At 42.9% G+C, this 14,655-nt stretch overlaps 1 long non-coding RNA gene across 2 annotated transcripts in view; it reads right to left on the minus strand.

Moving 5' to 3' along the window:
- Positions 1–401: 401 nt before the first annotated feature.
- The window catches only part of LOC138434412 (uncharacterized), a 74,688-nt gene continuing 60,434 nt past the window's right edge, over positions 402–14,655 (minus strand). The window contains exon 3 of one of the 2 annotated variants that reach the window (XR_011254771.1): positions 402–626. This is a non-coding gene — a long non-coding RNA (uncharacterized lncRNA). Of the gene's footprint in view, positions 627–6,701; positions 7,236–14,655 lie in introns of those variants that run through there. The other variant, XR_011254772.1, reaches the window with a different exon arrangement.

A 14,655-nucleotide genomic window follows, 5' to 3' on the forward strand; every position in this document is an offset into this window, starting at 1 on the left:
TCGGACACGACTGAGCAACTGAACTGAAACTGAAGGACATTGTTACACTATTCTCAGTTCTGTCCACTAGGTGGCACTATTTTCACAGGTAATAGGTCTTCATCTACATCCTTTTATGAGTAGAGCATATTTATGAAACTGTCAGCTCACAGAAAAAGATTTTTTAAATATCAAAGACTTTAAGTTTTGTTTTTACCTTGACAGTCACTGTTTTGAGCTCTGTGTATGAAGGAATGAGCATAAGCCTTGAAGTTTTTCCATTGTATATTCCACTAGCCCTTAGGACTTGAGTGATAAACCCCTACATTCAAAAGCTGTCAGCTTTAGCTTCTGTTTTGGGGATATTGGATTTCCTGGCTTAAAAAAAAAAAAGCTCTTGTTAAATTCTACCCCACACTAGATTTATTTTATTTTATTTTATTTTATTTTGCATAAACATCTCAGAAAAATAGCAGCCAATTTCAAAACATCAAAAGACATTAGTGATTTTATGTTTTTCAAAAATTCATTTGGGTTCCTGGAACTTCCCTGGCGATCCAGCGGTTAAGATTCTGTGCTTCTTACGCAGGGGGATGCAGGTTCAATCCATAGTCAGGGAACTAGGATCCCACATGCTGTGCAATACACTAAAAAAAAAAAAAAAATCCTTCCGTTTATTTTGACACCAAAATATATTTCAATAATTTCAGCCCGATTTAACCAAAATCTGCCTCAATAAACTCTCAAGGACAGAAGTGAGAAAGGGAATCAGCTTAGGAAGAACACTGAAGATTTTTTTCCTTTTTCTCTTTTCCCAACCATCTTTTCTCTCACACTTTTTTTTTTCTTTGCTGGTCTCATGATATACATTTAAGTTTATTCCAACGTTTTATTATGAAATTTTCAAACTTAGGGAAAAGTTGAAAGACTTTACAGTGACTATGCCTATACCAACCACCAGGTTTCTGCAGTTATTTTACTGTGCTCGCTCCTGTCCATTCCTCCATCAGTCCATCTTATTTCTGTGATCCATTTCAAAGTAAGTTGCAGACATCAGTAAACAACCTCCCAAGTAATTCTGCGTGTGATAGACCTTTCAGTTCATCTGCCAACATGAATCTTCTGGGTTTGCAACAGCTTTTCTATGAAAACCGCTGTGTACGTTTAATGAAGTTTAGTGGAAGGTTTTTTTTTTGTTGTTTGTTTGTTTTTTTTTTACTTGATGGAGTTTAGGTTCTTAATTGTTTGCCTTGGTCCTGCCAAGCATTGTAACATTTCTTGCAATATGAAATAGACATTTTCTTGGCAGACATCTCTCCCTGGGCCCCGTGGAGAATGGTCAAGGATTGGGTAGTCATTCAGTGGTGACCATGTTAGCTTCATTGTCTTCGGCTGGACAAAGTCATCAGTAACCGTCCCCACCCTTCACACCCCCATGGCGTGGCTTCTCCCACCTGCTGTGTTTTCTGGGAGAAGCTTCTTGTTCCTTCCCACATGGATTAGGGAACAATGTCAGTTTCCAGAGCAAGAGTGTGTTGCTATGGGAACCTAAAGTTATTTGGAGTTGCAAAATGGCAGCAAGCAAGCAGTGACACAACCTGAAACACTCCATAATTGTCCCTGGGGAATAACGGGGTGAACCGTTTTATTCTTAGAAGAGGGAGCTTCTGTGCTTTTGTCCTTGGGGCTGCTTCTGGAGAAGTGGTGGGTTGTGAGAAGGTCGCTCCAGGTAGCTTAGATAGACTCCCAGTTTTCCCTGGTATGTGTCCCTTAGGTAGGATGTCTACTGTGAGCCGCAGTTTTCTGCAGTGTCAGTCTAGAGTTGGGAGGGAAGCTTGGCGATAATCGGAAGTTGTTTGATTCTCTGAAACAGAGGAGGCATGCACATTTGGGGGAAAACCCTATACTTGAGGGAACAACAGTGAGGGGGATGTCTGCACACACTGTTTTGGATTTCCTGTGCCTTTCTTTTACGTGACTCGCACATTCACATGTTACACGTGGACACACCTTAACATTTTAATCTACATGCAATGCTCAGGATAACCTGTGATTTGTGCTATTACAGTGCAGTATAATTATTAACCTACAGTCCAAAAAAGGTGAGGCATTTCAAAAGATAATACATTTTCAAGAAGACAGTTTTATTCTAATATATTGATAGTTTAAAACAAAAACGTTTTATGAACTCAGACCCTTTTTTGGTCCATACCCCGAAGTATATAGGATCTTAGTCCCTGACCAGGGACTGAACCCTCACCTCCTGCAATGAAAGGCAGAGTCTTAACCACTGGACTGCTAGGGAAGTCCCAAAGATGGTTGTGAACTTAGAGGTGGAGTAGGAGATGAAATCAGATAAGAAGTGTGAAGTCCATTGGCACTTTAAGGGGGTTGCAAGAATGTTTGAGAGAAATGGAAAGTCAGGAGGATTTTCAGCAGAAATAGTACTCTTACTCCACGGGTTTTCTGTTCCTTGAAAATGAGCAACTTGTGCCAAAAAACAAAATGGGAATTCCCTGGTGGTCAAGTGGAGAGGACTCTGCACTCACTGTTCCTTCCTGGCTTGCTCTTTGCACAGATGCCTGCAAACTGGTCTCTATCAAGCCTGTGCTTCTCCACAATAAGGCCGTTTCTAACACTTGATGGGTTTCCCAGGTGGCGCTAGTGATAAAGAACCCGCCTTCCAATGCAGGAGACGTAAGAGACACGGGTTTCCTCCCTGGGTTGGGGAGATCCCCTGGAAGAGGGCATGGCAACCCGCTTCAGTATTCTTGCCTGGAGGAGCCTATGGACAGAGGAGGCTGACGGAGTCCATAGGGTCACAAAGAGTTGGACACAACTGAGCAACTAACATCAGTTCAGTTCAGTTGCTCAGTCATCTCTGACTCTGCCACCGCGTGGACTGCAGTACACCAGGCTTCCCTGTCCATCCCCAACTCCTGGAGCCGGCTCAAACTCTGACACAAGTGACGCGATTTAACACGGCGGCCTGGCCTGACTCGCCCTGCTTTTGTGCTTCTGACCCCCGATGCCCTGTCTACTCTTTCTGCCTCACTTATCACCGCTTAACGGATAAGATATCATTTACATCGTAATTATGGACATTGTTTATTGTCTGTCTCCTTCTGCTAGAGCATAAGCTTCCTAAAGGCAGGGATCTTGGTCTCTGGCCCACTGAACATCTAGAATGTGTCTGGCACAAAGGTTCCCACATATTTGCTGAAAGATATACATTTATTTATTTTTACCTGACTTGAATAAATTTTGATTACATGGAAAATTAATTTTTTTTTTCTCAGCAATGATGAATAAATGGCTACTGAAGATTTAGGATCTTGAAGAACCTCTGAATTATTTAAGAGTTTCAGTTATGTTCCTTAGAGGTGTTTACCAAGCCAAGAAAGTGGCCTTAGACCCTACAGATATTTTTAGCACTGTGCAGTGAAATAAAAGGTTTCTGGTCAACTATGCTTGTTATAGTTTATTTTCATATAATTTTGAACTTACAGAAAAATTTCAAGTTAGTACAAGGAACTCCCTGTAGCCTTATCCAGATTTACCAATTTTTACATTTTATCTCATTTGCTTTGTCTTTGCCTCTCTCTGAATGTGTGGTTTCTAAAACTTCAGAGTATATTGAATGTTATGCAACAGCCTGGATGAGAGGGGAGTTTGGGAGAGAAGGGATACACATATATGTATGGCTAAGCCCCTTTGCTGTCCACCTGAAACCATCACAACATTGTTAACCAGCTATATTCCAATATAAAATGAAAAGCTTTTTATTTTAAAGAGTTCAGTTTAGTCGCTCAGTTTTGTCTGACTCTTTGCAACCCCATGAACCTCAGCACGCCTGGCCTCCCTGTCCATTACCAACTCCTGGAGTCCACCCAAATCTATGTCCATTGAGTCATCCCCTTCTCCTCCTGCCCTCAATCTTTCGCAGCATCAGGGTCTTTTCCAATGAGTCAGCTCTCTGCATCAGGTGGCCAAAGTATTGGAGTTTCAGTTTCAACATCAGTCCTCCCAAGGACTGATCTCCTTTAGGAGATTGTTGGCAATTTGATCTCTGGTTCCTCTGCCTTTTCTAAAACCAGCTTGAACATCTGGAAGTTCACGGTTCATGTATTGCTGAAGCCTGGCTTGGAGAATTTTAAGCGTTACTTAAACGTGTGAGATGAGTGCAATTGTGCGGTAGTTTGAGCATTCTTTGGCTTTGCCTTTCTTTGGGATTGGAATGAAAACTGACATTTTCCAGTCCTGTGGCCACTGCTGAGTTTTCCAAATTTGCTGGCATATTGCTGGCATATTTTAAAGAGTAAATTGTCACAATATTGTAAAGTAATTATTCTTCAATTAAAATGAATAAATTTTAGAAGAGTAAGTTGTAGGTGTTGTATCCGTATAACCATAACTATTTCATGTGTATCTTTTGAGAGCAGACATTTGCTTACATAACCACAGTAAAACTGAGAAGTCAAGAAGTTGCACATTGGGACTTCCCTGGCAGTCTGGGTGGTTAAGACTCTGAGCTTCCAATGCTGGGAGTACATGTTTGATCCCTGGTCAGGAAACTAGGATCACACATGCCATGCAGTGCATCCCCCACCCCAGAAAAAGGTGAACATTGATAGAATACTATTATTAAATCCACAGCCCATTTTCAATTTCATCAGCCACTCCAATAATGTCCTATAGCTATTTTCCCCCAATCTTGGATTCAAGCCACTGTCACGTGTTGTGTTATTAGACTGTTTTCATCTGAAATTGTCCTTCAACCTTTCTTTGTGGAGTTTTTGAAGAGTACAAGCCAGTTGTTTTTACAGTTTGTTCCTCAGTTTGAGATGGTCTTAATGTTTCCTTATGATTGGGTTCGGGTTGTACGTGCCTGCCTTTTTAGCAGAAGTACCACAAAAGTGATCTCAGGTCCTTCATGCATCATATCAGGAGGCATATTTGTGGGTTTGTCTCAACGTTGCTGTTAGCTTCAATAACTCAGTTAAGATGCTGTCTGCTAGATTCCTCCCTTGTAAAGTTACTATTTTCCACTTTGAAATTAATAAGTCGTTTGTGGGGATATTCACTGAGACGATGTTCCTCGTTGACCTTTCATCCACTAGTTTTAGCATTATTGCTTTATATAGTCTGCTATAAGGAAGACTTATAGGAAGGAAGGAAGTCGACTTCCTTATGGGAAGGACAGAAGTCTACTTCCTTATAGGAAGGAAGTCTGTAGGTAGGCTACTATAAGGAAGAAATTTTCCATCTCCTCTATTCATTTATCAGTATGGACTCACGGATTCTTATTTTATTCTATGGTTTATAATCCATTACTACCATGCTTTATTTTACTGCTCAAACTATCCCAGACTTCCGACCAGCCATTTGCCTTGAAAACGATTTTACATGAACCATATAGTCTTCAAGCAGGATTTCTTAAGAGGAAATGGGTCCTAATTGAAAAGGTAGAATTTAGGTTACCAGAAGGTAGAAATAATTAGGTGAGGAAAACCACTTTGGAAAATTTACAGTGACAAGAACACCCTATACACTGAAATGTGTTAAAATAGCAAGAAAAATAGCAGTCACCGGCAGTGATCAGAGCAGTTTCAGTCCAGCAGGTGAGGATGGGTGTATCCTTATTCTAAAGAAGAAAGAGAAAAATGTTGCTTGAACTAAAGGGTCATTTCTGCCCTATAGCTGTGGGCAAGGGCAGCCTATGGAGGTGATGGGAGTAGTTTGATGGCTGATCATAAAATCAGAATGTCAACGTTGGAAAGAACCTTAAAGCCATTTAGTTTAGCTGTTCTTAATCTCTTTGAGGATACATCTCAGTATTTGATGAAAGCTGTGAACAATTTCTCTTTCAAAATGCACATATAATATTGGGTACAAATGTATCTACCTAAACATTCAGAAATTATTCTGTTGATTATAAAAAATAATCTTCAGAAAAGGGGGGTTCAGAAATTTATTCATGGATCTTAGGCCTACTCAATTAATTTCACTTTTCCATAAACTTGCAATTTAAAGAAGAAAGTGATTTTTTTACACTCTTAGACCAAACAGAAGTGTGATCTCCTTCACTATGAGGGCACCTACAGCTAGATTTTGTTTTACTCTGATGCTTCTCTGAAGGTTCAACTATCAGTGATCAGCCATCAGCCAAGAGTTTATGTATTCAGCCAGGAAGGACCATCTCAGAGTCTTTCCTTTCCCCTCCCAGTGAAAAAGAACTGCGATGCCTACCTCAAACTGTTAACATATTAAAGAATAGTCTTGAACTGCAGGCTTATGATGTCACTGCTTTCTTTCCCCTCCTCTTTGGCCGTGCCACACCGTGTGGATTCTTAGTCCCCCACAACCAGGGATCGAACCTGCGCCTGCTGTATTGGAAGCACGGAATCCTAACCACTGGACCACCAGGGAAGTCCCTAGTTACCACTTTTGATATGACTGACACTTTTAAAGAAACAGAAGTTAATGCTTTCACAGCTCTCCCAGTAAACCCAACGAAGAGCGTTCCCCACCTTATAGGTGCATCGGTAAGTTTACTTCCTGGCAAGTCCCAAATCCCAAAGATTTTTGGAGGACTCGAGAAGAGAGGAATTTACCTAAACTTAAAGCCCAATCTGAGATTCCTTTTGAAAATTTGAAACAAATTGTTAAGATCTGGTAAATGAGCATTCTCACTGCACCTGTGTACATAATCAAGCCAAACCGAATGAGACCAATTTTATTCTGTGATCAAGAATAATCTTTCTTTTAAATTACATTTTTTATTAAAGGAGGTATATAAGTTTCCTATTGCTTCTGTAGCAAATTATCACAAACTTGGTATCTTAAAACAACATAGATGTATTACCCTACAGGTCTGGAAGTCAGAAGCTCCAAAATGGGTCTCACGGGGCTAAAATCAGGTTTTCAGTAGAACTGTGTTCCTTCTGGAGGCTCTGGAGGAAAAGTCATTTCCTTGCCTTTTCCAGGTTCCAGAGTCTGCCTGCATTCCTTGGCTTGTGGTCCCCTTCCATCTTCAAAGCCAGCAACAGCTGTAGAGTCTTTCTCATCATGCCAGCTCTGTGTTCTGACTCTTTGGCCTCCTTCTTCCATGTTTAAGAACCCCTTATGGGGACGTCCGTAGTTGTCCAATAGCTCAGACTCTGAGCTCCCAATGCAGACGGCCCAAGTTTGAATCCTTGTTGGGGAACTGTTTTCCATAAACTGAAACTAAAGATTCCACATGCAGCAACTAAGACCTGGGGCAACCAAAGAAATAAAAATGCTTTTTCAAAAGAAAAAAGAACACTTGGGATTACACAGGACTCACCCACACAATCCAGGGTAGCCTTCTCATCTCAGAATCATCTGATTAACAACTTTAATTCCCCTCTGCTGTTACACAATATACCTATTCACAGGTTCCAGGGATTAGAACATGCACATGTATGGAGCGGGAGGATTATTCTGCCTATCAAATTGAGAGACTATAGAGAAAAACTTATGCTTCAGTGGAAAACAGTGTTGTCTAGAGCAAGCGTTGGCAAAATATTATATATTGAGCAAATCTGATAACCACCTGCTTTCATATCCCTTGAGTGGATTTTACATTTTCAAAGGGTTGAAAAAAAATTAAAAGAATATTTTGTGACATGTGAAAACTATATGCTATTCCAATTTTACTGACCTGAATTGGGTTTTATTGGATCACAGCAGGCTTATTGGGGTCTTATCTACAGCTATTTTCACACCTGAAGAACAGAATTGAATAGCTGAAACAAGACCATATGGCCCACAAAGTCTAAAATATTTACTACCTGGCCATTAACAGTAAAAGCTGACGCTGGTCTGGCGCACAGCTTTCCATGCTGTCTAGCTGGAAATTCTAGCTTTTTATTGCCTTTGAACTACTTTATAGCTCTGTAAATTGTGGAGAACAGAGAGCAAAGTAAAATAGTTCTGGTCTGTCAACATGCAAGTTCTGTCTGGCCAACACTCCGTGGACTTTATTCCTTCCCTGTGGAAGAGGCTGGTTTGTCTCCCATTTGGGCATTTATGTCAATATTCCTGATCAATAAATGTGTCCTTTGGATTCTCCTTTAAACTAGTTGTAACATCTTACCAGTTCCTTCACTGATAATGAGTTAAATGAAATCTCTAGCGTTTTCATTTTATACCTAGATGCCCATTATGATTTTACCCTTTTTTGAAAATAATCCTTTAATAATAATCCTTTAACTCTTCAATGAGAGATGCAAACATGCACGAGACCCAGTCTCAGCCCCTCCAAATCCAGGCTCTGCCTGGCCCCTGCTTTGGCCCTAAAGTTTTCAAAGTTTCCAGAGATACCACAGAAATCATTCTGCTTTGGGCCTATTTCATGATATAGCTGGGCTTCCCAGGTGATGCTAGAGGTAAAGAATCCGTCTGCCCAGGTAGGAGACTTAAGAGATGTGGGTTCGATCCGTGGGTCAGGAAGATCCCCCAGAGAAGGGAATGGCTATCCACTTCAGTATCCTGGCTTGGAGAATCCCACGGACAGAGGAGACTTGTAGGCTATATTACATACAGTCCATGGGGTCTCAAAGAGTGGGATACAATTGAGCATCTGAGCATGGTGATATAGCCAACACCAGGACTCAAGGGCCTACAAGGGAGGCACACAGAGAGGCACGGACAGAGACTATTAATCTTTTGGCTGAGCCACACGGCACGTGGGATCCATCCTGGCTCCTCGACCATGGAATGAACCCGTGCCCCCCGCATTGGCAGTGCAGCATCTTAACCACCGGACCGTCTGCAAAGTCCCCCAGGAGAGGGTTATTTTAGACGATCTTGAAGATCCTTTTGGACCACTGCAGCCAAACCGGAGTGCTCTCAGACTATTGGCATTTGGGGAAGAAGTCTTCAGCTTGGCACAGCACACTGAGAAACCTCATGTCTTGTTTAACACACTTCGGTGGTTTCCCATTGCTGCTTAAAACATGTTTGCCTTGACTTATGAAGCCTTGCCTGGTCTGGCCCCTACTTCCCCTTGCTACAGCCTCTTCTTTTCTGAGCTCCAGTCACTCTGGTCTTTCTCAAGCCTGTGCTCCCCCAGACCCCAGAGTGTTTGCCAGTGCTATTGTTTCTGTCTGAATGATCTTTTTCTCACTCCCATTACAGCCTCCTGGCTCTTTACCTTATTAATTTCTACTTCTCTTTCAAGCCTTAGCTCTTCCCTGACCTCTTGAGCCTGAGGTGACCATTTCCCCTGTGATATCCTGTGTAACACCTCGCGTATGTGTGCTCATTCCGTCGTGTCCGACTCTTTGTGACCCCATGGACTGCAGCTCCCCAGACTCCTCTGTCCATGGGATTTCCCAGGCAAGAATACTGGAGCGGGTTGTCATTTCCTTCTCCAGGGACTCTTCCTGAGCCAGGGATCCAACCCGAGTTTCTTGCAGCTCCTGCACTGGCAGGCGGATTCTTTACCATTGTGCCACCTGGGAATGGCACATTGTGCCACCTGGGAATCCCAGGGAAACCCTGGCCTAGCACGAAACTTGGCCCAAAGGAGGGGCTCTCTGGATGTTTGATGAGTGAGTGAATGAGAGCAGGCCATCCAGCTTTCTGAGTGTGTTCCTTTTGAATGCACCCCAAAACGATCCCAAAGATGTTAACTTGAGGCTTGAGTGTTGAAAAGCGGGGAGAACAAACCTGTATGACTGGACCTAGATAATTGCCTGGTGTTTCTGGAATGTAAGTAGATGTATTGGGACATACTGGAGAGGGCCTCCCCTGCGTGAGGATTCTGGTGCATGTTCTGACATGTGAAAGCCAGAAAACCCTGTGCCAGCAACACCAGAAGAGAAACCAATCCTCAGAGCAACTGTAAAAGTGCCTGGAAAAAGGCCAGAGCCCTGGGGAATTTGGGAAGGGAAGCAGCTGGGGGACACTGAGGGAGAAGAGGCTGGGGGACTTTGCCTTCCATCCCAGCCCTCAGGAAAGCTCAGCGCCCCAAGGCTACGTCACCACCAAGGGCCCCTCACGCTAGGGCATCTTGACAGCTATCTTACCTTTACCCCCATCCCCTCAACATCTAATCTGCCTCCAGCTCAGATCCTTGCCCTGAAAAATCTTAAATTCCATGTGCTCGTCCCATACTGGGTCTCTTTGTCCCATATACGGTCCCCTCTTTCCCGTGTGACTGCCAAAGGGTGATGTCACATCTCTTTGGCTCAGACCACCCTCTCCCCCCTTGCAAACAGAGCTCCACAGCAGACACTGAACTAGCCTCAGGGTGATCATGATGGCGGCTCACATCTGTACTCACTTGCAAGTCACCCAGGACCTCATTTTAATTCTTTGAGCCCATTTGGCAGAAAAAGGGACAGATTCAGAGAAGGAGGGCTGTGGGAGGGTCAAGTAAGTGATAAGGACAGGACTTCATTCTGAATCGAAATTGTATACTCGTAGGACTTCCCCAGTAGCCCAGTGGCTAAGACTGCACTCTCAGGGGGCCAGGGTTTGATCCCTGGTCAGGGAACTAGATCCTGCATACTGCAACTAAAGATCTTGCATGCCTCAAAAAAGATGGAAGATCCTGAGTGCTGCAACTTAAGCCTGGTGCAGCCAAATTAAAAAAACAAACAAAAAAAAGAGTTATGCTGCCTAGCACATAATGTGGAGAAGGAAATGGCAACCCACTCCAGTATTCTTGCTTGGAAAATCCCATGGACGGAGGAGCCTTGGCAGGCTACACTCCATGGGGTCACAAAGAGTCAGGCACAACTGAGCAACTTCACTAGCACATAATGGGTATGTGTACGGAATAAAATACGAGCACATGGATCAAGATATGATGACTTATACCATCACTCACTTTACAAGTGAGGAAACTGAGGCCTAGAAGGTTAAATTGTCTTGATAGCAAAACTAGGACTTGGATTTGGAACTTCTGGTTCTAGCTCAAAGCTAAGGAAGGCTACAAGACTTCGGATCCTTAAGTCGAAGCCTAAAGGTCTAGAGATTTCCTCTCCATACCCAACTTCTTTCTCGTATAGTAGAGCTGGGACACATGAACTTTTAAAGAGGTTTCTGTCTAAAATGGCAATTGTTTTAAAGAGTTTAATAAAGTTATGTTTGAGAAAGCAACCCAAGTGTCCACTGATAGATGAGTGGATAAGCAATATGTAGTGTATACGTACAATGGGATAACTCAGCCCTCTTCTGTGGGAGGACAGAGGTTGGGGCTGAATATATCCTGGAAAGTGGCCTAGAATAGGTTTTCCCCAAATCGATTTTTTGGGGCTGCATACTTCATTAATTCTAAATGCAGCAAAGACTAAATAAAAGCCCCATCATAGTGTTGTGCTTGGGAGAGAAGGTAAGGAATAAAGCAGCATTAAAGGTGAATTCAAGGCTGTATATTGTTATCCTGCTTATTGAACTTCTATGCAGAGTACATCATGAGAAACGCTGGGCTGGAGGAAGCACAAGCTGGAATCAAGATTGCCAGGAGAAATATCAATAACCTCAGATATGCAGATGACACCACCCTTATGGCAGAAAGTGAAGAACTAAAGAGCCTCTTGATGAAAGTGGAAGAGGAGAATGAAAAAGTTGGCTTAAAGCTCAACATTCAGAAAACTAAGCGAGACAGCGAAAGAGACACAGATGTAAAGATCAGTCTTTTGGACTCTGCGGGAGAGGGAGAGGGTGGGATGATTTGGGAGAATGGCACTGAAACATGTATACTATCATGTAAGAAACGAATCGCTAGTCTAGGTTCGATACAGGACACAGGATGCTTGGGGCTGGTGCACTGGGATGACCCAGAGAGATGATATGGGGAGGGTGGTGGGAGGGGGGTTCAGGGTTGGGGACTCATGTAGACCTGTTGTGGATTCATGTCAATGTATGGCAAAACCAATACAGTATTGTAAAGTAAAAAAAAATAAAATAAAATAACTAAGATCATGGCATCTGATCCCATCATTTCATGGCAAATAAATGGGGAGACAGGGGAAACAGTGACTGACTTTATTTTTCTGGGCTCCAAAATCACTGCAGATGGTGATTGCAGCCATGAAATTAAAAGATGCTTATTCCTTGGAAGGAAAGCTATGACCAACCTAGACAGTATATTAAAAAGCAGAGACATTACTTTGCCAATAAAGGTCTGTCTAGTCAAGGCTATGGTTTTTCCAGTAGTCATGTATGGATCTGAGAGTTGGACTATAAAGAAAGCTGAGCGCCAAAAAATTGATGCTTTTGAACTGTGGTTGGAGAAGACTCTTGAGAGTCCCTTGGACTGCAAGGAGATCCAACCAGTCCATCCTAAAGGAGATCAGTCCTGGGTGTTCATTGGAAGGACTGATGTTGAAACTGAAACTGCAATACTTTGGCCGCCTGATGCAGAGAGCTGACTCATTGGAAAAGACCCTGATGCTGGGAAAGATTAAAGACAGGAGGAGAAGGGGACGACAGAGGATGAGATGGTGGGATGGCATCACCGGCTTGATGGACATGGATTTGGGTGGACTCTGGGAGTTGGTGATGGACAGGGAGGCCTGGCGTGCTGGGGTTCACGAGGCCGCAAACAGTCAGACACAACTGAGCGACTGAGCTGAACTGAAAGGTGAACTGAACCATTTCCCCTTTCCCTGTGTAAAGGTGAGGGGAGAAGCTTCGGCCAGGGCTCCTGTTCTGTTTCCTGATTTGAGGAAGCACATTACTTTGCCAACAAAGTTCTGTCTAGTCAAAGCTATGGTTTTTCCAGTAGTTATGTATGGATGTGAGAGTTGGACTATAAGGAAAACTGAGCGCAGAAGAATTGATGCTTTTGAACTGTGGTGTTGGAGAAGACTCTTGAGAGTCCTTTGAACTGCAAGGGGATCCAACCAGTCCATTCTAAAGGAAATCAGTCCTGAATATTCATTGGAAGGACTGATGCTGAAGCTGAAACTCCAATACTTTGGCCACCTGATGCAAAGAGCTGACTCATTTGAAAGATCCTGATGCTGGGAAAGGTTGAAGGTGGGAGGAAAAGGGGATGACAGAGGATGATGTAGTTGCATGGCATCACCGACTCAATGGACTTGAGTTTGAGTAAGCTCTGGGAGTTGGTGATGGACAGGGAGGTCTGGCACGCTGCAGTCCATGGGGTCACAAAGAATCGGACACAACTGCGGAACTGAACTGATGCCATGCGAATCCCTGATAGCTCAGTTGGTAAAAAATCTGCCTGCAATGCAGGAGACCCTGGTTCTATTTCTGGGAAAATATCTGGAGAAGGATAAGCTAACCACTTCAGTATCCTTGGGCGTCCCTTGTGACTCAGCTGAAATTTGCAAAAACAAGATAGTTTAACTGCAGGTAGTTGAGACTACTTACTGTCTCCTTTTACTCTGAAACAGTCACATCAAAATTTGTGTTTCTAATATTTTATCCTTTTGAAAAAATTGAGGTAGAGTTGACTTACAATGTTATTAATATATTACTTTCAGGTGTACAGCATAGTGATTCCGTATTTTCGCAGATTATTTTCCATTTTAGGTTATCACAAGAAAATGGGTATAATTCCCTGTACCAGCATATTCTTGTTGCTAATGTATTTTTTATATAGTGGCTTATATCTGTCAATTCCATACCCCTTCTTTGTCCCTGTTTCCTTCCCTCTCCCCCTTGGATAACCACAAGTTTGTTGTTTATATCTGTGGGTTTATTTCTGTTTTGCATATAATTCATTATTTTGTAGATTTTACATATAAGTGATATCTTACAGTATTTGTCTTTCTCTGCCTGCCTTATTTCACTAAGCACAATATTTTCAAGGTACATCCACGTTGCTGCAACTGGCAGTGTTTCATTCTATTTCATGGCTGAATAACATTCCACTGTGTGTATGTTCAGTTCAGTTCAGTTCAGTTCAGTCACTCAGTCGTGTCTGACTCTTTGCCACCCCATGAATCGCAGCACGCCAGGCCTCCCTGCTCATCACCATCTCCTGGAGTTCACTCAGACTCATGTCCATCAAGTCCGTGATGCTATCCAGCCATCTCATCCTCGGTCGTCCCCTTCTCCTCCTGCCCCCAATCCCTCCCAGCATCAGAGTCTTTTCCAATGAGTCAACTCTTTGCATGAGGTGGCCAAAGTACTGGAGTTTCAGCTTTAGCATCATTCCTTCCAAAGAAATCCCAGGGTTGATCTCCTTCAGAATGGACTGGTTGGATCTCCTTGCAGTCCAAGGGACCTTCAAGAGTCTTCTCCAACACCACAGTTCAAAAGCATCAATTCTTCAGCACTCAGCCTTCTTCATAGTCCAACTCTCGCATCCATACATGACCACAGGAAAAACCATAGCCTTGACTAGACGGACCTTAGTCGGCAAAGTAATGTCTCTGCTTTTGAATATACTATCTAGGTTGGTCATAACTTTTCTTCCAAAAAGTAAGCATCTTTTAATTTCATGGCTGCAGTCACCATCTGCAGTGATTTTGGAGCCCAAAAAAATAAAGTCTGACACTGTTTCCACTGTTTCCCCATCTATTTCCCATGAAGTGATGAGACTGGATGCTGTGATCTTCGTTTTCTGAATGTTGAGCTTTAAGCCAACATTTTTGCTCTCCTCTTTCACTTTCATCAAGAGGTTTTTTAGCTCCTCTTCACTTTCTGCCATAAGGGTGGTGTCATCTG

This window comes from Ovis canadensis, chromosome 2 (assembly GCF_042477335.2).
Source record: "Ovis canadensis isolate MfBH-ARS-UI-01 breed Bighorn chromosome 2, ARS-UI_OviCan_v2, whole genome shotgun sequence".
NCBI lineage: Eukaryota > Metazoa > Chordata > Mammalia > Artiodactyla > Bovidae > Ovis > Ovis canadensis.